We start from the raw sequence: 27181 nt of genomic DNA on the forward strand, positions 1-27181 counted from the left end.
ACAAGTACACTGGCCAAAAAAAAGTCAAATGAGTTTGCATATGTATAGAACACTCTGTGTATTAACATTGTATGTTACATTCGTATTAACACGAATGCCTATGTCTATCCACTACATCTCTGCAATATTTAATACTGGGACAATGCATATGAGCAAATATATTCACATTTTTCAACAAATTCATTTGAAAAACTACTCAAACAGAATTACATAAGCATGATTTTCTTCTTCTCTGAGACTTGCTGCATTTTAGTGATACATAACTGAAACAAAACACTAATCCACTATTCCAAAGGAAATTTAATTTTTCAGGGCAACATCTGTTTACATCTCAGAACAGCACAACTTCAGAGGAAAACTCTGCTCACATCGTCAGCTGTGCTTTATTCAATGTGAGGTTCAAGGGCAGGGCCACTGTCACTCACATTTTATGAAAGGGGCTTAGGCAAGTCATGTTGTCCCTGAAGTTGAAAGAGGCTGAAGAAATTCAGCTCATACACCATTATGAACAGATAAGTCTTAAAGAAGCTGACTATATTAATGGAAGATTTCATTTTCCTTAATCTGGCAGTGTTCAAAAAGTTATTTTGAACTGTATGACCTTTAATCTTCTTTCCATCACCGGAAAAGCCTATTTAGTTTTATAAGAGAACACTGATAATTATTGAAGCAATTCCAAAAGTGTTTTTTTCTAAAAACAGCCGGCAATGACCCGAGGGTTGGAATCCTTCCTTGTTTACAGTGAAACCTGTGGTATTCAAATTATTTTTAAGGTACAATGAACTGAATCCAAAGAAATCTGTTCTCATGTGTATGAACAATATACAAATAGATCAAATGCTGAACTGTGGCTTTCGCATTAAATAATATATTGAGAATAACAAGCAACAGTTATGCAATATCCTTTCAGTGTGAATATACGGAATGAGAGTCACTTACGAGAAAGAAATTGATTTTTTAGTAGTCAAGTGAATGAGCGATTCCTGAAACTACAGATCTATATTTTCTGATAAATTCCCTTTCTATTAATTTTTCTCATGTCTTTAAAACTCTCATACTTCCACAGTGAAGAGCATGCCATTACAGGTAGGCTCCCTTTCCAATGGGATGACTAAATGCTTTTCTTTCCTCCCCACTGCACTGTTAACTAAGCTGGCATCCAAGTGCTGCTATTTCCCTTCCCTCCAAAGAAGGAAGACCTACAGTTTATCATGACACTACGAGAACAAGCTTGTCCATGTGTAATTACATTGCAATTGGCATTTATTTTGAAAGTGTAGTTATTTCACATATTCCTTTAGTTGTTTCTTATTCCCCTCCAGGTTCCCATTTATGCATACCACATGCATAGTCTCCTTTTGTGGCAGCAAAGCGTAGGAATTAATCTTAAGTACTCAGAAACACAAATATTGACAGTTGAAAAGCATCAGAGCCAGCCTCCTTCCTAATTAACTTTTGTAGGCCTCAAGAGAGAGCACTGCTCTACAAAAGATAAATATCAACTCCTGCATTTGTGCACACATACACGGTAGCACAGCTATTGGAAATGGAGACTCCCTCTCTCCCACACACAAGCCTGCTCACTCTTTCACAGTACTGGCACTCTTAATTCTGTTGCTGGTCACCGCCATCAGTGGAGCCATGCACGCAGGGGACACACTGGCATATCAAATCCATCTGTCTGAAGCTATGCTGTTCCCCTTAGTCTTCTATATTCCTCTCGCAGAAGTCCCCAGGTGTTTGGCAACGGACTTACGGTCCACTCATGGCTCAGCTCTTATAGTAGCACAGCTGGCAATCCAGAACACCAAAATAAACCAACTCATTAACATTATCCTTTCCACCCCTCTACAAAACTTTCACACCCTGAAAATAGACACACTGCCAGCTATCTAGTTTTAGTACACTGCTCGATGTCACCCTCAGCTCTACAAGCACGTGTTGCTTCCTTAACTGAACTCTACCTGAAATCACTGTCTGCAAGACTGAAGGAACAAGATTCTGTTGCTTTACATTTAAATTAATTTACGATTTTCCATATCAAATAATTTCAGATAAATATTCAGTTTATATTTAGCAGAACACTGCTAAATAAAATATATACAAAGTCCAGGTTTTGTTTTCCATTTTTGTAGGATGACTTCAAATCTGATTCAAACATTGACTGATATGTCTCAGTCAACGAGACTGAAAAACATACTAAAAAAACTCCCAAATTTTGTTTTAAATACTCCAAGTGAGAAGCTCACATCTTATCTGTTGACTGAATTCATTTAACTTACAATGTTTTTTGATTTTGCATGACAAACATAAACAGGTCTTCAGCTGTTTCTTGGAGTGTTTCAGAATGGAATGAACTGCGGTAAAGTACTGTGTAAGGGGATCACATAGTTGATCAGACTCTGCAACATTGAAATACACAACCAAAGACAGAAAACATTAAAATCTCAGCATTTTAAAATAATAGTTACAAGGATAGGACTCAGATGTACCATTTTTATCTGTGAAGAACAGAGCAGCGCTTTCTGACATTCCTTTCAGTATTTAGCAAAAGCAGCGAATTGAATCCTTGACAATAACCCACCAGCAAGTGCTGAGACAGCAGCGTCTGTAAGGCAAATGATGCTGCACCTAATTTAAAAATGAAAGCAGCTCACAGAAAATTGAGCCTGCTATTAATGGGACACAGTGAGTCAGTTCCACAAGTTTCTCCTGACCTAATACAGGCATAGAATAAGAAAAATCATAAATTTTCAGTCACAACTGCACCTAATTTCACATCTTCACATCATTTTCACATGACCATCCCTGTAACAACTGTAATCTAGATCTGTCTTCTGTCCTTCAATCCTCCGTTGAAAATAAGATTATTCTAGTGAAGATCTGTTGTTGTTATGGTATCTTCTCCAGGGTGAGCATAAAAACAGGCTACAGAGAGGGAAAATAACCCTGGTTTTACACACACAAATCATTCCAATTTTGCTGTCTTTGTTTAATGGGGTTCTTCCTTCCTGCTATTATTAGTAAATCTCATGGTTTACATTTCTTAGCATTGAGCTGGCAGATGATCTACAGAAGAAGGAGAATTTCTTACTTATTAGATTCCGCCTCCCAGAAATCCTACATACATATATATCGGCATGAAAAAATCCCTTCCTGTGGAATGCTCTTCATCCCATTTTTCATGCATTGTTGCTGATACATTTGACTTTTTTGTTTTGCAACTCAGCAATGAAGCAGCTATTGTTCCTAAACTGCTGAGCAAGTCCAACTGTGGGAACAAGAGACGTGCGACTGTTCTCAGTGGTCTTGCTGGTGGCTACAGAGAGAAGTGTCAGGACAACGGGTGGAGAAGGCAGGAGGCAAGATGAAACCTAACTCTGTAAAGAGGAGTTAATGGGACCATTAATATTTCAGTGAAGTTAGAAGAAACACTTATTCTGCTTCAGTGTATTTTTACTTCTACACTTCTATTCCTTGGGAAAACTTCTGCTCCTTATGCATTTAAACAGATATATCATACATGACTCACAAAGTCAAGCATGTTCTTAAACCCTTACCTGTCTAAATCAGAGAGCTGCAAAACATCTAACGTAAACTTTACAGTGTGAAACACTGACATATTACTTCTGTTTTTCCTTTTTGCAAAACCTTCTTCTAAAAAACTTGTGCCAATCTCACCAGAACCCAGTTATTGGAAGTTATCAGAACCCACCTATCATTTGGAAACACCACCAACTCAAACACCTTTGGAAAGTATTCTACTCTTCCCAAGTCTGTAGTCTATATCCTGCAACTATATTCTGCAACTATATCCTGGGTTGCACTAAAAAAAGAGTCGCCAGCAGGGAGAGGGAGGTGATTGTCCCCTTCTACTCAGCTCTTGGGAGGCCCCATCTGGAGAACTGCGTCCAGGCCTCGGGCCTCCAACACAGGAAGGACATGAAGCTCTTGGAGTGGGTCCAGAGGAGGGCCACTAAGATGATCAGAGGGCTGGAGAACCTCTCTTATATGAAAAGGTTGAGGGAACTGGGCTTGTTTAGCTTGGAAAAGAGAAGATTCCATGCAGACCTCATTGTGGCCTTCCAACACTTGAAGGGAGTGTATAAACAGTAGGAGGAATGACTGTTTACAAGGTTGAATAGTGATAGGACAAAGGGGAATGGTTTTAAACTGAGAAAGGGAAGGTTTAGGTTAGATATTAGGAGGAAGTATTTCACACAGAGGGTGGTGACGCACTGGAACAGGTTGCCCAAGGAGGCTGTGGATGCCCCATCCCTGAAGGCATTCAAGGCCAGGCTGGATGTGGCTCTGGGCAGCCTGGTCTGGTGGTTGGCGACCCTGCACATAGCAGGGGGGTTGAAATCAGATGATCTTTGAGGTCCTTTTCAACCCAGGCCATTCTATGATTTTATGATTCTATCGTACTAAGGGCCTGTAAACTGTATATTGCAAGTATTACATTTGCAAAATGTATTTAAGCAACAATGCATATACCACAGGAGCATAAATATTTCGCTTTAGAATATACATAAAGTCTTCGTGAGCTACAGCAGAAAGGATTGAAAAGATCAAATAAGCATGCACATACCAGAAATGTACAATATCCTTTTTTCCTTTTTTTTAATTAAGAAAATTAAAACATTCCAACCAGTTTTCATTAGAAATAGTAAAATTTGATGCACTTTACTTCTAAAGAAAAGATGAATAGGAGATGATTATTGCCAATACTTGCTAAGCAACTTTTAAAGTAAACAGTTCTTCCTAACTCTAGGCTTAGACTGCAGAATCTTCTTCACAAGTCCCATGACTCAAGCAGCGAAATGCCATCAGAGATTACTGTGCCCTCTGAAATGAAGGTATTTCAAAGCCAAGGGGTACCATACAAAGAAGAGCTGATTTACGTGAGAAAACAAATCTCAGTAACCACATATATATGCTTATTGCTCCTGATTATGACTAATCTGACCTTATGAATAAAGCTATGCATACACTTACACTTGCAGTGCTGGCAGGAGCTCAGATGCAGGAGCCTTTGATGGACTCAGTCCTCACTCTTCAGTGCAGCAGAGCTGAGCGCTGAAGCGGGCAGCCACAGTAGGTACCTGGAGTTAAGAGATTCATATATAATCAGTGGGGAAGAATGCTGCACAAGAGGTTCCATCAGAAAAGATCCTGAATTATATGTATACCTTCTGTGCTTACAAGTGTAGTGAAAAAAGTTAACACTGCTCAGAGCCCATTAATGACCTAATTCTGCGGGCAGCTATTGTAATACTAAGGGCTTGCTCACATTATTGTCTGCAATAATCACAGCCCAAACTCATCTCAAACCAATGATACCTACTGATCAGCCAAAAAGCATATAGCAGGGCAAAAGGACAAAACAAAAGAACACAATATTTTCAAGGACATGTACTTCACACATTAACACTACCTGCACTGCTGATTAGTTGAAACATGGAGAAGTAATTGGAAAAAATTCAGTTCTCAGAGTATGAGTTTTAGCATCACCCAAATATACGTTAAAAGTCACTGAAAAAAATGTCCTCACAACTTAATCTGTATGGATGAGGCTACTTTATAGAATTCAAGCAAACACTGCAAGAGAACTACTAAACATTCACTGGCAATGGAAATGTTCTACTGCTGGTTTACATGCAGAATGAAAAAGTTACATAGAGCAGATCACGCCTGGGAGATAATCTGCTGCTGCAAAGCCTGAAATAACACAACTACTTAGTTTAACAATGTTACTTGTTTACATTTCTCAATTACATACAAAGAAGAAAGGTTTAAACATGGCAAAGCTAGAAAAAGAAAACTTGTGAAAGTATGTAAGTGATGTGAGAACTTGTAATAAACGATTTGGGTAGTTCACATCTGAGTCTGTGCATGTAGTGTCTGTGCAATGTAGGCATTGGCAAAGCTTTCCAAGGACTGGATGAACTGCTTGAAATCTCAAGATCAGATGCATTCGTGAAAATAATTCTAAATATGGTTTTAGCACAAATATTTCAAAATTTAAGTTTCAGATTCATATTACACTAATGTGAGACAGATAAACATAAAAATCCCTCAGAACTTGTAACTGTTTTAATACTGGAGGAAGACAATATACAGTGGACAAACTAACAATTTTGAGGTAAGATTTAAAATAAGTCACATGGTAAGTTGCTGGATTTTACATCCACACCAATTCCATCGTTTGAAACGTGTAGTAAGACTACACCAAAAATATCTTCTTTTGAAAAATTCCTAGCATTTTGAAGAAGAAACCAGCCAATCACATTCAGTTTGGAAGAGAAGGCCATTCTATATTGGGAACTGTGACAATGCTATTCTAGCAGATGAATTATGAGTTACATGCCTGGAGACCTGTGTACTACAGACTTCTCATGGCTATGACCTTTGCTGGAGTAGGGAGCAGGGGAAGGAGGGGAAAAGGAAGAGGAACAGGTTGACTCTAGGGAACAGATATTATTAGCCTCATTGCAAGCAGAAACCCTAACAGAAGTAAAAGAAGCATGCAACAAGTAACAACACACAGCAACTCACACACACAGTACTTTGGTGCTTGTTACAGCTAGCTCAAGACAAAACTGAAGTTGTGTCTTTCTCAGAACTCCACCTAGGATTAAGCATTAAACTTCTTAGTCTTAGCTCAACAGTAGCTGTAAAATCATGGAGATCAAATCTCTCTTTTGCCGAAAATGATGAACCTGATTCAAAACATGAAACACTGTGAAAATTAGTTGCAGTTCAAACACATATAACTTATATTCACCCTTGGGCTTCAGAGCTCACAGAAGCCCAATGTGTAAGATTGACCACTGTAATTTTCTCCTGTGGTTCCCTTGATTTAAGCAACATTTTTTTCCCTGCAGTACTATTAAAACCAATTATTTGAGAAAGACATTTTGTAGCTCTATCCTTACTGATTTTATAGTTAGGAGAGGCCATTATTAGATCACTTGTTTCAAGAGAGGCAAATCCACGATCAGCCATCCAAACAGGGTTAAGTCCCAGGGCAAGTGGCAGAGATGCCCTGGCACAAGTACTTCTGTGTGACAGCACAAGCCCTGATCTGAGAGGAAGGAGGGCTGCCAGAATAAGAGAAATACTTCCAGACAGCCCTGAAAGCAGCTGCCTGCCCAAGCCAGGCCCACACTCAGCACAGCCATGCCTCCTCTCTTGCTTGTCAAAATCTGCCAGTCCTCTGGGCTCTCCAAGATACACACAATTGTAGAAGCACTCCCAAATGTCCAAGTAACATGAAATGCAACTTTATAGAAACCATGAAAACCAGCTTTTTGTGAGCTGCTCAAAGTGCTCCCATAAAGAGCTTATTACACCATTAAGCAAATTCTATAATAATAATAAAATTACACACGCGTATGAAAGTTTCCCACATACTTTTCAGAGAGCATTTATTATCTAGAGTACAAACACAGTGCTGTACATAAATTTCATGATTCTGCACTACAAATCAGGCCACTTCACTATGAATTTAAAATGCTTCAGTCAATACTATCAAAGCTATTATCGGTGCACCTGAAGCCCCACATAATGCTCTAATCAAGTATACTATACCAGTGAAAATTTTTGGCTGGCATGGAAGATGCTGGAGCATAAAAACAACCCAAAGTCCACCTTCAGCTACTGAAGACTTCATGTGGCTGACACTGGCCAGTATGCTGCACTTTCTGGTTTTGAAGGATGATTCCCCTCAGTTCCTAGGTTTACGAAAGAGAAAAGACTCTGCTCACAGACACACGTGGCCTAAGAAATGGGGAAATCATCCTGCTACTCCCACACCAACCTGGCAACACAGACTGCCCATGCTCTGCTTTTTGGCATGGTAGGAAGTGAGGCAGAGGAGCAGGGAGTTGCTACAGTGCCATCCTTGTTTCCAGGACACATGCTTTTATAACTTGTGCTCCCTGAGGTAAAAGGCATAATTTGGACTCCACAGCTGACAACTCAGCAGTTCTCTGCCTATGGGATAAGCGAAGGCTGCTTCTGTTGTAGCAACAGTCTTTGTCATCACCCCACTGCCAGCTACAGACAGTGCATGGAAAGCAGCAGAGACATATGCCCTTCAAAACTTTACACCCTGACCAGCTTCATACCAATGGATTAGGAGCTATATTTAGTTGAAGCATTTTCTCCTTGCAGTGAAATCCACTGCTAGGAGTGACTTGAGAGAGCAGCAGAGAAAGGCAGGCAGTAGTGAAGGGGCAAAAGACCCTGCTACGAGCTCCTGACTCTTATAAGGGCAAGGACTTTGAAGTCACACACCTAGACGGCTCCCATCACCCATAAATCCAGAAATTACACACTCATCAGAGGAGGGAGGACAGCAATGACCAGCAATAGTCTGGAGGTTACTACAGAAAGCCTTATCCAGAGCTTCAAACTGGTGGGTATCACTAATTCTACTTAATATCTGTTGGCTCATAATTCAGTAAGCAAAGCAGACAAGGAACAAGGCAATTTTTGTTTGTGGATGGCTGGTATTTGAGCTGTCCCCTAGCCTACAAAGGTGGGTAAGAAAGTAGCTCTAGCAATCTAGGAATTTATATAGCCCTCACCACTGCCACAGTAATGAGTCTGGAAGAAATCCAGAAGATTCTGGAAGAAATCCCTGGAGACATTTAAGCACATATAAAATCAAATTTTGTGATGCATAGGCCTAGAAGAACACGCTCCAAAATCCCATTTAGCTGCAGCTAAATATTAATGGGAACAAAAAAGAAAAAGAAAAAAAAAAAAAAAGGAGAGAGAAAAAGGAGAGGAGAAGAGAGATGATAAATTACATAAGCATAAACACATATATATGCAGATATCTCAAGTTTGATAAGACCAGAAAACCTGCCTAACACCTATATGCTCAAAATTCACAAGGCAATTATTTTTCACCTAAGCCATCCAATAAAATGTTCACAGAACAGGTCACATACAGCCATCCAGCATGAGGTTCCCCAAAAAAGTAGTCAAGAAAAGAAAGCTCTACTTGCTCGGGTGGCCCAATGAGTACAGAACATGCTGTGGAGCATCTGTGACCAGGAGATTAAGAGACAAGCCAGGATGGAGACTTCCCCAGTCTTTCTGTAAATGGCATTTCTCTTCATGGCTTCAATAACCTCTGACTCAGAGCAGGACTCTGTGTACTTGTGAGGGAGAATGGAGGACCCAGTGCTCCGAGCCCTGCTCCCAGAGATTACTTGTGTCTTTTATATTAAGCTGCTTATGGAGTGAAGTACATGAAATGGCCTTTGGGCATAATCACTTCTCATGCCATATCTAGAAGAAAGTAGTTCATTTTTCTCATTTTTAGATAGAAATTAGATGCCTAGCAGTCAAAAAGGATTTGTAACTCAATATCAGGAGAAAAGGCACAATAAGACACAAAACTACTGCAGGTAAATCTAGTCAGCTTTGTTAACAGCAGTGAAACTGATTTCCGCACCTGTTCTCCACATCTCAGTGGGCATGGACTGATGTCCAACCCAAAGTAACATATATTGTCTTGAGAAACTTACATAAGCAAGTATCTTTACATCTCCTTCATCAAGTCTTCCTTGTACTGCTAAATAACACCCCTCCACTTAAGTCAACTCTGTATTTCAATATCATTTTCAACATAAGATCTCAGTATTTGTTACAAACGTCCTATCTGTATACTGAAAATGGAGCAAAATCAACCCCATAGAGCTTCCTGATTTCCATCTGCATTTTCCCTGAAAGCTGACATTCACAGAATCACAGAATTGCAGAGGTTGGAAGGAACTTCAAGAGTTCATTGACTCCAACCCCCCTGCTAAAGCAGGTACCCTATAAAAAAATCACAAGGCCACGTCTCGAGTATCTCCATAAAAAAAGACTCCATAACTTCTCTGAGCAGTTTGTTCAGTGCTGCACCACTCTTAGCAATAAAGAAGTTATTCCATATGTTAGTACAGAGCTTCCTATGCTCAAGTTTTAGCCCGTTGCTCCTTATCCCATCACTATGTACCATCAAGAGCCTGGTCTCATCCATTTGCCTCTGACCTCTCTTCTAATATTTATAAACATTAATCAGATCTCCTCTCCATCTTCTTCTCCCCAGGCTGAACAGGCCCAGGTTACCCAGTCTTTCCTCCTAAAGGAGACACTCCAGACCCTCTATCATCTTTGTGGCCATCCACTGGACTACTTCTAGGAGATCCTTGTCTTTTTAATTCAACAGCTCTAGTAAGCTCATTACAAGATAACCTGACTTTCAAAAATGTGCAAGATTTTTGTTTTCATTTAGCAAATGTATGAATACCCCTTGGCTTACAAAGCAGTATGGTTGAATTTAGCATGCTCTGCTTTCCTCTGAGCACTAATACACAGAATAACTGGAAAAAAGCCTCATTTACCTGGCCACATCATCTACTGAGTCATTTGCAGAAAAACATAATCCATCTGCATCATCCTTATGATGCGCTGCACTCTGCAAGATAGAGTCAGAATCCATAAAAATCTCCATTGTTTAAGACTGCCAGACATATTTTACTTGAGGTACCATTTAATTTTTCAGGTATAATTCTTACCAGCATACATCAACCCTTCTGCTTAAATACATCAGCTCTCATGGCACAAAATTCGCTTTCAGGCACCCACCAGATTAAACAATTCATGCTCTAACAGAGCTGCTTCTTATCAACAGTACAGACTCTGCTACAGCATTACACATAAAGATGTATAAATAAAACCATATCTATTATGTTTACTAAAGTTCTTAGAGTAAGCCTGGGCTGCGCATGATGATGAAACGGACCTGACTTCACAACAATAGATGGCAACTTATCCAGCACATGAAAATTAAAGCCCCACGAGCTCACTGCTGACATTGCAGGAGCAGCTTTTCTACCTGTGAAAATAAATTTTTCTGAGAGCATCTCCACCCATATGGCTGCTCCTGCCCACTCCACAGTGTCTGGCAAGTCCACAGGCATGCCCTCACCTAGAGGTTACATCTCTCCCTTTCCTCAGCACACCTGTAAAGGGATTCTGCAAAACCTAACTCCCCTGATAGTCCTTGCCATCAGACGCTCTAAGTGACAGAAAAGGTATGTTTGGACAGTGCACAATGGAAACTCTTATCACTTAATAACACTAATAAAAGTTGCAATAGGTGAAACAGTGATAAGATGAAAGAATGTGAAGACTGAGTAAACAGAAAGAAAAACCAAACAAATCAGGTCTTCTACTACCTGAAAGCGATACTCTAAAGCAGATCCAAGGCAGTAATCTTTAAGCTCTTGATTTGTGGATGTCTCCATCATCCTCTGGCTTTGTGGATGTCTCCATCATCCTCTGGCTTAGATATGCATCCCTGCAGACCTGCAGCCTCCCGACGGACGCTAGGCTGTTCTCTGCAGCCTCAGCAGACCTCTCAGCAGAGACCTGCAGACGCCTGCCCAGCTAACAGCTGGCAGCTGCCGCTCAGAGAGCAGCGCCCGGCGGCAGCACAGCACTGCTCACTCTGGACTTCTCCCTGCCTTTGCTTCTGCCTTTCCCTCATCCTAATCCTTCCTTCATCAAACATTTTTGTTTTAATCTTGAATCAGTGGGGCCCAATCCAGGAGTGCTCACTGTCCTTTATCACCAAAAACAAACGTGCTTATCTTTACCACCACAACCATACAGCATACAATGGCTGAGAAGCTGAGAACAAGACGACTTTTTGCAAATTGACAAGTTTATGCATTTTTCCCCACAGGATGCACAAAGCTGTATTAATAAAACATATGCGCACCAACAGAACAACATGAAACAACACAGTTCCTTAGAGAGGGAATATGGCACGACATGGACCCTCAACTTCCACACAGATGACAGACCTGCCAAAACTGATTAACGGTCAGGGTCCAAGCTACAAGCTGAAGGTTTAAGAAGCGTTTAAAGAAAAGGAAAAAAGGCAGAAAAGACTTTCAGGTGTGATATCAAAGAAACAAGTCACATTGCCTTGCTTCAGTAACAAGCCAAACTTCACATAAAGAAGAAAGCTACCTATTCCCTGTCTGATGTTTTGTTAAATTCCAAAGGAATTTAACACAACATGGCCAACTTGGTTGTGGACAATGAAAATCTGACTGTTTTTGCAACAGAAATGTTAAGCATGAAATGTCTGGATTAGGGAATCAAAGGGAGAGCTCCTACACATAAGCACAAAGCTGAGGTTGCCCAGATACAAGGGAATTTCAATACTCGTCTGAAGTCCGATTCCCATTTACAGCAAAGTCCCCTGTCACTTACAATTAGGAAACAGAAAGGCCACATCTATCATTAATTCTTACCAGCACAGCACTCAGCACAACATGCCCCGTTCACACTGAGCTGTAACATGGGAATGACGTTCCTTCCAGAACCGCTTTAGAGGCTTAGGGTGATCTTTTTTTAAGCACGTTCTCTAAAGGCACCATCAATTCAATCCCTTAAAATAGAGGCGGTGAGCTGACGCTGCCGTGCCACTGCCGGTGTGCGAGGTGCGTCCAGATGCTCCTGGCCACAGAAAGGGCTCTGCAAGTCCCTCCCAAGGACTCTTTTCTTTTCTTTTTAATTTTTGGAAATATGCTACTTTTAAAATAATAATAATAATAAATAATGATAAATAAAAACGCAAGGAAAAAGAGGCATAAATATTTACCCACTGCTCGGTCCTTGAACCCACCAACTTGCCGGCCAGCAGAATGAGCTGTTGACACAACACAGCCTCTATATAACCGCCGGCTCCGGCCAGCGGCTGCCTTCCCCGCCGCTCTCCCCCGGGGAGCCCGCGACCGCCGCGCCCCCGGCCCCGCCGCCACCTGTCTCCGGCCCGAGCCCCGGCCAAGGCGGGAGACGCGGCCCTGCGAAGCGCCGCCGGCACAGCGGGAGCTCCGTGCCCGTCCGCGCGGAGGCACCGCGGGAAGGCAGCGCAGCGCGGAGCTCGCCAACCCCGCCGCCTCGCTTCGCCCCGCGCCGGGCCCCCCCGCCTCCATTCGCCCCACCTCGAGGCGGGTGTAGGGACGCGGGGGGCGCTTCCCGGCGCGGCCCCCCTCCCAGGTGCGAGCGCAGCCCCCACCGCGGAGGCGCCGCCGGCAAAAGCCGCCCGGCTCGGGTCCGGCACTCACCCGCCGCCGCCTCGCCCTGCCCTGCGGCGGCCTCATGCCGCGGGGGTGTGCGCGGTGTCCGCGGCGCGATCCCGGGCGGCCCAGCTCCGGCGGGCAGCAGTGCGCAGCGCCGACAGGAAGGAGGGATGGAGCAGGCAGGGAGAGGGAGGGAGGGAGGGAGGGATGGAGGAGAGGGCCTGGCGGGCTGCCTGCGGGAGGAGCCTGCGCCGCGCATCGCCCGGCGGCGCGGCTGCCCAGGCGGGAGGCAGCACCCGCGGGCCTGCCCTGGGGCGCGGCTGTTCGCGCCACCTGGCGCCTCCGGGCTGCGCTTGGGCAGCGCTGCCTGTGGCGTTCGAGGCTGAGGTTGCGCTCGTGCTCAGGCGGTGGTTATGGTTTTTTAGGGCTGAGGATTTCAGTTTCTCCTTGGTCATAATGTGCGACTTTAGCATCAGGGTTTGGTCAGCACGCAGTTGCTGAAGATACTTCAGCAGCCAGTGGTCCCCAGCAGGCTGTAGAAAGCAGACTGAAGTCACAAATGTGATCGCTTCAGGTTCCCTTTGAAACCATCAAATACCATTCTCGGAAAACCCTTCTGTCCAACATCTTGGACACCACCAGCCATCTGGGGTTCCAAGTGTTGGGCCAGACCTTCAAGTGCGGGCAGTTCTTGACTGACTATATTTGCCTACAGTTTTTGAGCTCTGAGACTCAACCTCCAGCATTTCTCTGAAGCCACAATAGCTACATGCCAGCTTCTCCTTTAAATCAAACTTCAAATCTTCACAATCCCACAGTCTCAAGAGTCAACAATTAAAATATATATATATACACCACGAGGCTCATAAAACCAGAAGAGCTGGCAAGCCTATGGCTCCTCTTTTGTTCTCCAGTAAACCACAGCAAGACTGAGAGAAAAAGCAACTTCTCTGTTTTCCTTGGATTTTCCTGCTTGCACTCTCCTCCAGGGGGTTTCTAGGTTGCTGCAGATGGCTTTTCGCAGAGCTTACATGGTAAGGAACTGCATGTACTTCCATGAGGGTGCTCCCTCTCTACTTTGCTCTTCCCTCTCTACTCTGCTCTTGTGAGGCCCCATCTGCAGTACTGTGTCCAGGTCTGGAGCCCCCAGTAAAAGAAAGACAGCTGTTGGAGAGGGTCCAGAGGAGAGCCACTAGGATGATCAGGGGGCTGGAGCACCTCCCCTACAAAGTCAGGCTGAGGGAGCTGGGCTTGTTCAGCCTGGAGAAAAGAGGCTGCGGGGTGACCTCATTGCAGCCTTTCAGTACCTAAAGGGAGCCTACAAACAGGAGGGGAATCAACTCTTTGAAAGGGTAGATAACAGCAAGACAAGGGGAAATGGTTTTAAGTTGGGGGAGGAAAGATTTAGGTTGGATGTCAGGGGAAGTTCTTTACACAGGGAGTGGTGAGGTGCTGGAACAGGCTGCCCAGAGAGGTTGTGGATGCCCCGTCCGTAGAGGTGTTCAAGGCCATATTGGATGGGGCCCTGGGCAGCCTGGTCTAGTATTAAATGTGGAGGTTGGTGGCCCTGCCTCTGGCACGAGTGTTGTAGATTCATGATGTTTGAGGTCCTTTCCAACTCTGGCCATTCTGTGATTCTGTGGTGCTGAGCCAGACATGTCATACCTTGGCTATGTGGATGTATTTCAGGTCTCCAAGCCATTCTCCACAGCCCTGCACATTCCCTGTTCAGGCTAAGTGAATGCAAACTATTTTGTAGAGATGAAATCTTCCATCCTTTCCTCCCCTTTCCAATGTTTTTGCATGTGCAAAGAAAATTGAAGTTGCTGTATGTTAGAGCAAGAACAACACGAACCTTGTGGTTGGGTCTCTTCTGGCTCAAGAGCATGCTTGACTTCAGGCCTCCTGAGACAGTTGTCTATCCATTGACCTATGTCACCTTCTTAAGAGGACTGGCTGCGTCTCCTTATACACTACTGTACTGTTCTTGGGAAAGCAGGGTAACAGCATTTGGAGTGAAGCCCTGGGCAGTGAATCCCAAGCCGTAGATGATGTTTCCTCCTGTTACAGATTTAAACGTTTGTATCTCCAAGGATGGACACACTTCTGTCAAGCTCTCTCCTTGGGGGTCTTCCAACTAGTAGATTTAAGCAGTTACCTTCCTGGCTTGTCAACCGTCTCTTCACAGTCTGAAGTCTCTTCTGACTGCAAAGGCTTGCTGGATGCCTAATTCTGTGCTCTTTGCAGTCCAGGCACACAGTGATTTGCTGTTCCAGCTGCCTGCTGAAAACCAAATCTGAATTTGTTTTTCTGTAGTTTTCACTCTGCATCCCCTCCTTCTATGTTATAGAAGCCAGAGCTACAGTGGAGCCAGTAATATCCACAGCACCAGAAAGCTTATGGTGAAGTTTTTTTGTGTTTGACCCACACAGGCTGGGCAAGATGCAGTTCATCCCTGTGCTGTGGATGGTAGTCCCATAAATGCAAGTTTCCACAAAAGGTGCATGATAACTTTTTTTTTTTTTTTTTTTTTTTTTTTTTGGAAGGCATTGTATATGTCAAATTAAATTGTACCACCTTCCTTTCCTGCAGCTCGTGTTACTTTCTTCTTCATAATGGCTCCCTGGCATCTCACTTGGCAGGAAGCCTTCCTGAACAAGGAATGTGCGCCATGATTAATTACAGAGGATCTGGCTCCTTTTCTGCATGGCAAATATTATTCATTTGGCCCATTTTCTCTTTTTAATTAGCAAGGCAGCTTCCCTGTAATTTGTATACATTCTGTACAGGAACTAGGGAAAGAAGTGTCTGTTGCTTTTTTTTTTTTTTTTTTTTGAGCAGGAAAATTTGATTGTGAAATCAGACTGATTGAGAAGCTGCCAGGACAAATCAGAGGTAGGGATCGTTTCTGGGGTTGTTTTGGTATTGTATTTAATGGCTCAGTGTTTAGTGGCACCATTAGAAGTTAAGAAACTTTCTTGACTAGTTGTAATTTAAGACAATATTGTAGTAAAAGTGTCAAAGTGCTAAAGCTGATGGTTGAGTTTCTGTTATCTGTTTGTTATACAGTGTAATATGCTAATTTAAATAAAAATACCCCATGCACTAATGCTGCTATGATTATCCTTACCGTTTAGCTTTTGATGTGCAGAAAATACGCTGCCTATGCATCCTGACTCACCTGGCAACTTTCCCTGTAAAGTGTCACAGCTGCTATATTTTATAACAAAACTTATCTGCATGTAGTACATAAACGCATATTTTTGTTTCCTGCCTTATCTCTGGTTTCCAGAAAATTGAAGAGCAGATGCTGAAACAAATGCTGTGTCTTTATAGACTTAGTGCAGGATTTTGTCATTGATTTTAACTGCAGCAGAGCTCTGCCTTTCATCATTAATGCTTGGGCAATGGGAGAGGAAGATTTAAGTCTCTCCGGATAGTGGGCTAGTTTGAGTTTATCTGAGTTTATCTCAGTGCCTCCTATTACTTACAGAACAACTTGTCTGCTATCCAGGTCAGAAAAATTCCAACTGAAAGTGAGAAGCTCAGCTAGGACATTTTCATTAATGAGAGTTTCCTGGAGCCATTTAGTCTTGCTGCTATGGGTGTGTTGGTTATTTATGGCAGGAAAGAAACGGATGTGTTGATGTTCTGGAACTTTTCCTTTGTGCATTGTTTCCCATTTCACAGTTGTATTTGGCACCCACTTTCCTCCAGCCAATAAAGAATATTAAAGAACTTCCTTTTCTGAGACGTTGTGTGCACATTTTACAAATCCTACCATTTAACCAGAACTGTGTGATGAGCACTTCTACCAGTATTTACAAAAGCTAGAGATGTAAATATGTAATATTGTGAGAGAATGTCTGCCAGTTATCCTTTGTATGGATCACCTATTCCTGTTTTTGTTTTTGTTCTTTTAATGATTATATAATGCAACCAGCAAAGTGAATTTGGGCCTGACTGAATGTATTCAGGAAAGCCAATAACAAAACACACACTGGCTGTGATAGGACAAGGAGGAACAGGCTCTGCTCTGCCAAGAATAACCTCAAGTTATTCATATGCACTGGGTAGCACATATGTTTTGGTGCACTCAAAAAGCAACAGTTCTTTCCTATGAGATCTCAGTGGAAGCATCTCTGTGTTGTCAAGCTGGATCAGAGCTATTCTTGGAAATGAGTATTCTGACCCCAGAGATACAATCTATTTGTAAATAGTGTTTTTCAAATGCAGAGAGTTTTCTTTGTCATTAGGGAATTGCGCCTGCAGAGCGCAGTGACATATTGGCAATATATTGCTAAAAGGCTTCAAAAAATTCCCTGACCTCCCTGATTGGCAGGAAACCCATGTAGTTTGTTGTGGTTTGTCTTTTTGCAGGGAGAAACAAAGAAGGACTTTGATCTGCTGACCTGCGCTAGTTAGATAGTGCCATGAATTTAACAAGAAATTGGAAGAAAAACACTAGTTGCCAAAATCAACTATGCTGAGGGCACTTGCATTCCTCTCACTGGAAAAAAATCCACCTCAGATGTCTGAAAAATACATTGGGTGGTAATATGAGAATCACTACCAGTAATAAGACCCTTATGGTTAGCATCGAAGGTAAGCTTCACCCACGCAGTACAGAGATGCTAGCAAGGGCATCTCATTGCCACACACAGCCAAGTGTCTCATTCCTGTCCACATGATGTGATCAGGACTGCTGAGGAAAAGGGCACCAGTTCATGTCCTCCCTAAGTATGTCAGATTTTTCTTGGCTGGCAACAACAAATATTTTTTGAACAAGTCTTTCATGTTGTACTGATAGAAGCAGTTATTATGCAGTGATTTTGCCTCAGAACCTTGCCATATTCTCCAGGAACCTTAAGAAGAGCTTCTGCTTGTTGGTGTATTCCATTGTTTTGCCATCTCTATGGCTACTGTTTGTCTTTCTCTTGGGAAGATGTTATATGAGCCCATGTTATCAGAGCATGAGTTTTGGGTAAAAAATACCTACATGTTAGTAACAAAACGGAATGCTTGTTCTTCTAGTCTTGATGCAAAAAGCACATTCCTCACCATTCCTTGTTTTGTTTGCTGTCTTTCATATCCATTCTTTCCGCCCTTGCTCTGTTGTGTCTGCTGATATTTCCACATGCAAGCATTTTCATTCAGACCTTGGAGTCCTAATACTTTGGTTACAAATGTCTACAGTGCCTGCAGTGAACTGATGTCTGAGAAGGAAACTACTGCTGAAGTTGCTCTGCTACGTGTTGTAGACATTATCAATTGCTTCCCAGTTTAAGCAGGTGTGCTATTTTGCCTTTGTGCTGCCAGTGTGAAGTTCAGCATGTGCTTAATCATCAAGTGGGATGAGTTCCATACAGTGTTCCATACAGTAGCCTGAAAGGTCAGTCTTCATGTCAGTGAAATAAGATACGGCATATTTCTTGGAAGAAAATGAAGCTAAATATAAATCTCTGAAGAACACAATAAACACTGACAAATGGTAACAATCTTACTAGCTGTGGAAGGGTTGGTGGAACCAGTCCTAGAATTAAATCTGATTTATGGATATGAAGCTAAAGAGGCTTACTTTGCATAGTAGTGGAAAAGCCTAATTACATCATGAAAAAAGGAATTTATGAGAGACACAGACTAATTTAGATTAGTGATAGCCAGACAAGCATGAAAATGTGCAAGTAAAATATACAAGAGGGCATCTCAGACATTCATATACTTTTTGTATTGCAAGTCCTTCCAGTGCTCCCCAGCATCAGTGTATCACATTCAAACATACTTCCTTTTTCTGTGTAGCTGTTCCTGTCTGTCACATTTTTCTGTTTTCCATTTTATCAGGCAGATATTGCCATGCTTTTTCTATTTCTAAGAGACTAAGAAATGTGTCCTGTGCTATAAAGTTTAGTACGCCAATGCTTGTGTGATGCTTCAGATTATCTGTTCTTCAGAACATGGCCTGAACATGTCTGATGAATGCTGGATGAATTTGAAGCAATAATTCAGCTCTGACGAACTTTGCATGCACTCAGGAGCTGGCGTCTACGCCATCAGGAGCCATTCATCGAGAATTCCTGTAACTCAGTTGAGCAGTCAGTACCAGTGAATAAGTGATTAAAATTATCAAAATTCTCCCTGCACAAAGTTTCCAGGCACCAACATCCTCACACCCTTCTGAACCACATCCAGGGGAAAAGTTATATCTTCTTCCATACATACCACCCTTGGACAGAGCTGTGAGCCCACTCACTGCTTGGAACCAAATTTCTGTGCATCAGCATAAAAGTAGGAAGATGGAGACAGCTCAGTCAGAGAGCAGGTGGAGATAACTAGCAAATGCTTTGCAGGAGCATATGAAGTTCTATATTTACACAGGACATTGTGTTTGTTTTGTCAGTTTTTCAATGTTGTTATTATAGGCAATATAATGTGCTACATCTTTAAAGCCCCATGGGCTGTGTACATAGAAGGTGAAAAGCAAACTAAAGGACAAATTTAAGGATGGGAAGTCCTTTCTGCTTACACTGCTGCTCAGCTATTCTCCTGTCTCAGAGCATCTATCTCATGTCCAAGAGATCTCTGCTGCTGAATTGGCTGCAGCATGCATAGGTCCCACAGTATCATATGAAGAACTCCGATGATCTCTCCAAGATGCATTCCAGGGTATGGGGTCTGCATTATGCCCAAGTACATGCTGATACATGAAAGCTGCAGTGGGTAGCCAAGTGGAAGAGTGGGACTGCACACTGAACAGTAATCACTGACTTCTATATGATGACATGTGGAAGAAAACTTGGGTTAAAAGTGTGTTTTGGACTTCTTTTGTGCGTAGTGCATTAGAGGTTGGGATATTGTAGTGTTAAATAATGTACAAGTAACATACCTTAAGGCGTGGGTTTGGAAGATGCCATGGCAAATCCATTTATTAGAAGCAGCTTTATCCTTTCTGTTTGACTTTACAAGTATTATTATTTAGTGTATCAGCACAGACCTTTTATTAGCCTGCAAGAGAGCTCTGGTTAACCACAATTCTCCTGCAGGCTAATAAAAGGTCTATAAAAACATATAAGCAGAAATTCTAACTTTAATAAACAAGTATATTCCAGTGTTTTTAAAAGGCAAGCTGTGGTTAGCGGATGGGCAGCAATCTCAACCCTGGCTTCTCACCCAGGGAATGATTTCTTTCAATCTTCAGGGCTGTAAGATTAAACTTCTTCAGGCAGAAAGCTGTTCTATGAAGAACTCTTAGAACACGTGTGGGCAGCAATGCAGACACCAGGAAGGTACTCACATGCTTAAAACTGTACTACTGAGCATGCTCTTTCTTGTGCCACATCTTTGCCAAGCTGGAAGTGTAGGCAATCTCTTTTGCCTCTTGAGTCACTTGAAATGCAGCCACCCCTGTGTCATCGATTCTCATTTGTTAACACTGGGCAAAAGCAGTGGTTCACAATCATGCAGCTTTGCTGAGTGCTTCCACCAGTGAAGCACAGCTCCCCATTGAGGTGGTAAATCATGTTTTTGAGACATCTACTGGGAGTGCACGAGGCACAGTCTGAGTTAATGCATGCCTCGATTAGGCTTTGGCAGGTACTTTTGCAGCCAGCACTATGAACTTGAGCATCCACCTTGTCACTTCTATGATTCTGCACCATGTTTAGTTAGTATGAATCTTTGTACATATCCATACAGAAAGATCAAGGAAACAATTCCATTATTTTTTACTAACCTCCCCTAAAGGTATTTTTTTAACTGAATAGTTCCCCTGCTTTGTTACTCTGAACACAAACATCAAGCCACCGGAGGGCTAGTAGGAAGTCGAATAAACAGGAAAAAATAGCCAAGGGCAAAGGTTTAAGGCTGGAATGAATATCCAAGGGCAAAAGTTGAAGCAGCACTCCTGCTATGTGTCAAACCACAGTCCTGAGCTCCAGGCTGTCCCTCGTCTGGGAGAGCTGGTGAGCTCATCCTTCAGCTATGAGTCTTAGCCACTGGATGGAGTATTTCAGGCATGGTCAAGGACTCAAGTGCACTCGCAACTGAGCAGAGGCCTGATCCTGGCAGGGAAAACTGAGGACTTGACTTTGACCATTGTCTCATGAAAGTGACAACTGAGGAAGCAGAGAGGGCAAAGCTGTGTCTCTAATTGCAGAGATCTTGATTCTTTTCTGTATTTTTTTTTTCCTTTCCTCAGCACATGAGAGTACTTCTTATCCTCCACAGACCTCTTTAAATAAGACATTTGGATACCCACTAGAACATGGGAATTACCTAGCTGAGAAGGAATATTCAGCTTACAGGAAAACCTAAAAAAGTATTTTTTAATTTAATTTTTAATTTTGAGGCACTTCACTGGCCTGCCTGGCTTTAGCACGCTGGCTGTTGAGTACTCCTTTAGCCTCTGCCTCTACCCAGCTTCATGCACAGTGTTGCCATAGGATTCAACTGGGAGCAGAACATGCACAGCAGTACTCAACATTTTAACAGTCCTCATGCCTGAGTTAGACTGATAGTTCTTCTTCATTTAGAGGAAAATTAAGAACTCAAAATATAGAAGTCCAGACACAGTCTTTGCTAGACTAAAATATGTAATTATAAATCCATGCAAGTATCTAGTGGACAGGGAAAAAGGCTTGCAGTAAATAACCTGCTGAGCATGGGTCATTCTTCCTAAACAAAAGCAAATTACTGTCATCTCGCTACTTTTCTTAGCTTTATTTTCCTATGCAGCTCCATAAGATAAGGTTTTGTTGTCTATTACATGCACCAACAGCTCTGCAATTCCTCAGTACCTTGTTCTGGACCTCTGGCCACATGTATGTATAGTCTTCCTCCTTACGATTGTAATTAGCAAGACTAATGCCAAGGAAGACTAAATGTCTCAACCTTTAAGATATGGAATGTACACTCTGTGTGGAGTCACATCCAGATGGAATCTCTCCTGGATTTGGATCGACACTAATGCTGATCTGCGTTTTCTCCTGTTCTGACTATGCTCAATGCTCAGGCCAGTTGGTACTTTAGCCTGAAACTCTCTCTTGAATTTAAACACCAGGGAATTTTCTGCCTTTGAAGTTAAGTGGGAGAAACAACAAATGTTGTCACGTGTGATTGGAAAGATCACATCCAGCTCAAGAAATGATGAAAGACTTGCTGGGAGGCTAGAAAGCTGGGGTGTGAGGGTCCAGAGGGTATTTCTCCTGTCCAGAGTGCTCTGACCACATCATTAGGCTAGAGGGCACTGTCCACTCTGTATTTGAAGCTTGGCCATCCCTTAAATAGCAGAAGCGAAGCAATACGGACAGAGAAGGCAGGAGCAGGGTGTATGATTGTGCCAACAGTGCAAATTTCTGGCCATTGCTCCAGGGAATGCTGGTGCATTTTTTGTATGTTCAGGTGCTGAAGCTGTGTTTTTTCACACTGAGTAGTTAAGTTTGATGAGGAAGCTGGGGAAACTTGTATTTACCCATGACAGTCACACTATGATTCAGTCTGTCCCTTATTACAGGCAACAACCTTGACCAACCTTGTGCAATCTTACCATTTTCTCGGAGGAACTCTCGGACTCTTTGGGGTTTTATTCCAGAAAGGCCTTATTCCTCCCACAGAGAAACCCACACAAGAGAACGGCAATAGAAAGACTTGCTGAAGCTTACTCTCCTTCTAAAGTTAACATAAGTTCTGCCAGTAACAGTTCTTTTCTTTAGAGTCCCATTGGTAAAAACTTTCCCTATACCTTCCACATCTGGAGGAAGCAGGAGCTCCCTAAATGTTGTGTAATTCCCTTCTGTTTGGGCTCTGTCTGTAACACAGCTCCAGCAGGGACTGCAGTAGCCATTGGCATATGCCAACCAAAGCTCAGTAGCAGGCAGAAAATGTAACCCACAGGAGGTAACAACTGATAATCCTGTTCTGAGCAGTTAGAACAGCAGTTCTTTCAACAATTCCAAAGCAGGCATCTCATGGCTCCCTTGCCCACAGCTCAGTGAGACTCCAGAATAGGGAGAAAAATTCATGCACTACAGAGAAAGGTTTGATGATGGTTGCATAAATCATTGCTTTTTTTTGTAGAATTGGTCACCAGAAAGACTGCAGGCTGGCTGTTATTGCTGCACACGGACATGAGATCTGTCCTAGTAACGAAGCTGGCTCTGGTTCCAGGAGGGAGTGTACCAAACGCTCCAGGGAGAATTTGTACCGAGTCACCTGTGGGATGGGTTCCCACAGCTGGCAAGAGATAGAGCAAGATCTGCTTCCAAAGGGAACTACTCAGCACAGTCTCTGACTGACCCAGAACAAGCATTTCAATTTGAGATGGTTGGGGGGGACAGTAAGATCAATAATGCTAAAAAATTCTATCTAGCTACTGCTTTGCCAATGCTCTCTCATTTTACTTTTTTTCCTTCTACTGTCCTTGCATCCTTCTCTCTCTGCTCTTTTATTATTCCAAAACTGCTCAAAGGTCTGGTCCCACACTTTTACATAGAGGACTACCCTCTGTTGTAGAAATCTCCAGAGATGTGGTCCTCATTTCACATGACAGCAATCACTGATCAAAAAGGAAGTTATTCCTACCTTTTGAGATAAACCAACATGTTGCAAGGCCTAGCTACTAAATACCTTCCCAGAGATCTTCTCTGCTAATTGCAGCTCTGTATGGAGAAGTATCTTTCACACGAAATTTCTGCATTGGAAACAAATAAGAAGTATGAGACTCCTAAATTTAGAGAGAAAAAGTTATCTCTGTGTTTGGATAGTCATTTTTCTGCTCCCAGCAGCTGGAAAGATATAGCTGTGTAACTGCTAAGCTTTATTTAGGGTCATAAACATCTTCACAGTTACTAGTGTAATGTTTAATATCAAATCTGTCTAGGCAAAGTGAGTATGAACCTCTTGTCTTATTTATGCAGAGGCAGATGAAGTCTATGCAAACCTTTGCTGTCTGTTTTAGAGAGAAAACCATTGGACTTTCTAATGCATGGCCTGTGCCCTCACAGAATCATTCTGAAAAAGATGAATGGAGCAGAGACAATGACATTATAATTAGAAAGATTGATACTTTAATGCTATGACTCACTCTTTCCTCATAATTTCCTTTCTAAAGACAATTAATATTGTTTAAGAGAGATGTGTTAATGCTTGCTCTTGCAAACAAACCTGATTAATACATAGTTGTGGGGTCCTGGTGGACAACATGTTGGCCATGTGCCATCAGTGTGCTCTTTGGCCAAGAATGTCAATTGTATCTTGGGGTACATTAAAAAGAGCATGGCCAGGAAGTTAAGGGAGGCTATCCTCTCCCTCTACTCTGCTCTAGTCAGGCCACATTTAGAATACTGTGTCTAGTTCTGGGCTTCCCAGTTCAAATAAGACAGGGATCACCTAGAAAGAGTCCTGTGGAAGGCCACAGAAATGAAAAAGGGCCTGGAGCATCTCCTGTGTGAGGAAAGGCTGAGTAACCTGGGCCTGTTCAGCCTGGGGAAAAGAAGATGGAAAGTGGAATCTGATCAATGTTTATAAATATCTGAAGTGAGGTGGGAGGCAAATGGATGAGACCAGGCTGTTCTTGGTGGTGTATAGTGATAGGGCAAGGAGCAACAGGCTCCTTGAACATAGTAAGCTCTGCACTAACTTGCAGAAGAACTTCTTTATGATAAGGGTGATGCAGCACTGGAACAGGCTGCCCAGAGAAGTTGTGCAGTCTCCTTTTATGGAGATATTCAAGACCTGGCCCCTACCCATGTGATTTTTTGTAGGATACCTGCTTTAGCAAGGGGGTTGGAGTCAATGATCTCTTGAAGTCCCTTCCAACCCCTGCAATTCCGTGATTCTGTGATATTTCCTGATTTTGCAACTTTAGTGATGAAATGAATGGAATGTTGAATAATCTTTCCAAATTTCAAGATCAATATATATATTTTTTTATTTTCTTGAAGGGTATTTTTTCCTCTTTTTAGGCAAAAGACAACACTGGGCAGCTTCTGAGCAATCCTAGTATATCTGTATTTGTTGCTGACCATTCTGTGTACAACCATTATACAAACGGCACATATCCCTTTGATTATAAAGGACTTGTTCCTCCAAATGTACATTTTCAGTCTTCTGTAGCATCATTACTATATATTTATTCAGTTTGTCTTCAAAACTGAGAAAGGGCAATGATTAACTCTGTATTTTCCACAAAGTTTTGCTTTTATAGTCTGTAACCTTCAAAATCTCCTATTGAGCTTAATCAGTTTAACTGAATAAATTGATAACACTTTAAATAATCCTGAACTAGACAATGAAGAACCTGTGATATTCCATGAGCAGAAGGGGATCTCCATTTATGAGCTGTACTGTTTTTGTACGACTAATTCATCATGCAAAACCTGAAGGCTTATGAAGAGCAAGAGAAGATTTTCAGATTCAAACCTAGAGAAGGGAAAGCATCCAGGTCACTAGCAATGTCTTCTCTCTCAACACTTTTTGAAGTGTGATCTTAGTGATACAGATTTTGATGACAAGAGCTTGGAAACTCTACAAAGAACATATTTCAGTGCTGATCTCGCAACTCATAAAGGAGGTATATGAAAACATGTTCTCTTTTTTCCAGGTGAAATTGTTATACTTTCTTTTCAGATGAGATCATAGCTCTGTCTTGTGTTGTTCTGTAGCCCCATTCCAATGGTTACCCAGTGTCTCAGCATTTCAGAACTGCAGAATTAACACAAAATCCATGAAAAGTGTGAGTGTACTGCTGTTTGGTAAAAAAATTAAAATTAAAATTAAAAAAATTTTAAAAAATCAGCAGAAACTAGTTTCAAATAAGATACGTTTTCCTGCCCTGAACATTTGGTAGGACTCTTCTAATGAATGTTTGTATAGATCTATTAAACATAAAGTAAACTGAAAATACATGCTTAAATACATAGAGAGCAGCTTATTAGTACATCTGTGAATAAGTCTTGAACACGTATGCAAATTTGAAAACTTTACATTTTATTTTTATTCTTCAGTACAAACTCATGATGTCCACATGATAAATAATTTTCTCACTATTTCTGCATTGGATACTAATTGAAAGCAAGGAGTGGTTGAGTGGAAAAGGTGTAGTATTACATTGAGGGCAATGGACAAGGCTTTGAAAACTTGGTGTTCCTCCAGTTTTGGCAAAAAATATTGCTATGATGTTTGTACTAAAGCAACAGGTACAGTTAGTGAAGCTGAATATTAAAGACAATCGGCACCTACTTTTCTTATTTGTACCTGCTGGAAGTGCAAGCACAACAAACCAACAGCTCTGGGTTGAGATCCTCTCTCTGAAATAATGCGGGAAGCTTGCCTAAGAAAACCAAGTGAGAAGAAACAGCTGGTGAAAAAAAGTAGAAGCAAATGCACTCAAATGTCCTCCTCCTCATCTTTTGAATACAACTATATTCATGATAGCTTGTACAATGTATACCTTTAAGAACATTTTAAAAATAACGTAAGGTACAAATTCTTTTGAAGAATTGCTGACAGGGACGTACCTGTGGAAGTGTCAGTGCAGAATGAGGGCTAAAATCATTGATAAGAATGAGCCAAGGTGCTTTAGTCAGTTAAAACTTTTTTAGCAATTATCGTGTGCTTTATATCTCTTGTTTTTGGGTTTTTGAGAACACTTTACCGCTGATTTCTCTTGGGAGCCATAATTGGACCATAAATGATTTGGACTTTCATCATCCAGTGATTGCCATATGCTTTTCATTGGATTCAAGAAAAGTGGTTTTCATAAATGAAGGCTCAGAATAACATAGGAAGTTTTGAGTCGTTTTAGACTTAATGACACAGGCAGATGCCAGCTCCAGCCACATGTGGAGCTATACAAAAATGTAGAGCTGTGGCCTTATGAAGATACTCATGCATGAAGATTATTAGCAAGACTATTATAGTTTTTAAAGGCATATTTATGCTGTTCATTCTTTTAAAATCAGTCAGTGGTGTAGAGCATATTTTTTAAAAGCCTATCAACTCAAATAGAAACCACTATGCTGACATGATCCTGAACTGGTAAAGGGATGTAAGTCCGTGATTTTAAGTTCATTTCTCTGAGACACAAT

General features: G+C 41.9%; 1 protein-coding gene across 4 annotated transcripts in view; it reads right to left on the reverse strand.

The window, feature by feature from the left end:
- Positions 1-27181, reverse strand: part of LOC125686592 (leukemia inhibitory factor receptor-like) — an 85477-nt gene that overhangs the window by 38094 nt on the left and 20202 nt on the right. The window contains exons 1-3 of one of the 4 annotated variants that reach the window (XM_048930738.1): positions 13146-13282; positions 12330-12606; positions 4999-5105 (exon numbers count right to left, since the gene is read on the reverse strand). The gene's annotated coding sequence lies outside the window, so the exon portion shown is untranslated. Of the gene's footprint in view, positions 1-4998; positions 5106-12329; positions 12607-12679; positions 12734-13145; positions 13283-27181 lie in introns of those variants that run through there. The other 3 variants (XM_048930735.1, XM_048930737.1, XM_048930736.1) reach the window with 3 other exon arrangements.

This window comes from Lagopus muta, chromosome Z (assembly GCF_023343835.1).
Source record: "Lagopus muta isolate bLagMut1 chromosome Z, bLagMut1 primary, whole genome shotgun sequence".
In the NCBI taxonomy this organism is placed as follows: Eukaryota; Metazoa; Chordata; class Aves; order Galliformes; family Phasianidae; genus Lagopus; species Lagopus muta.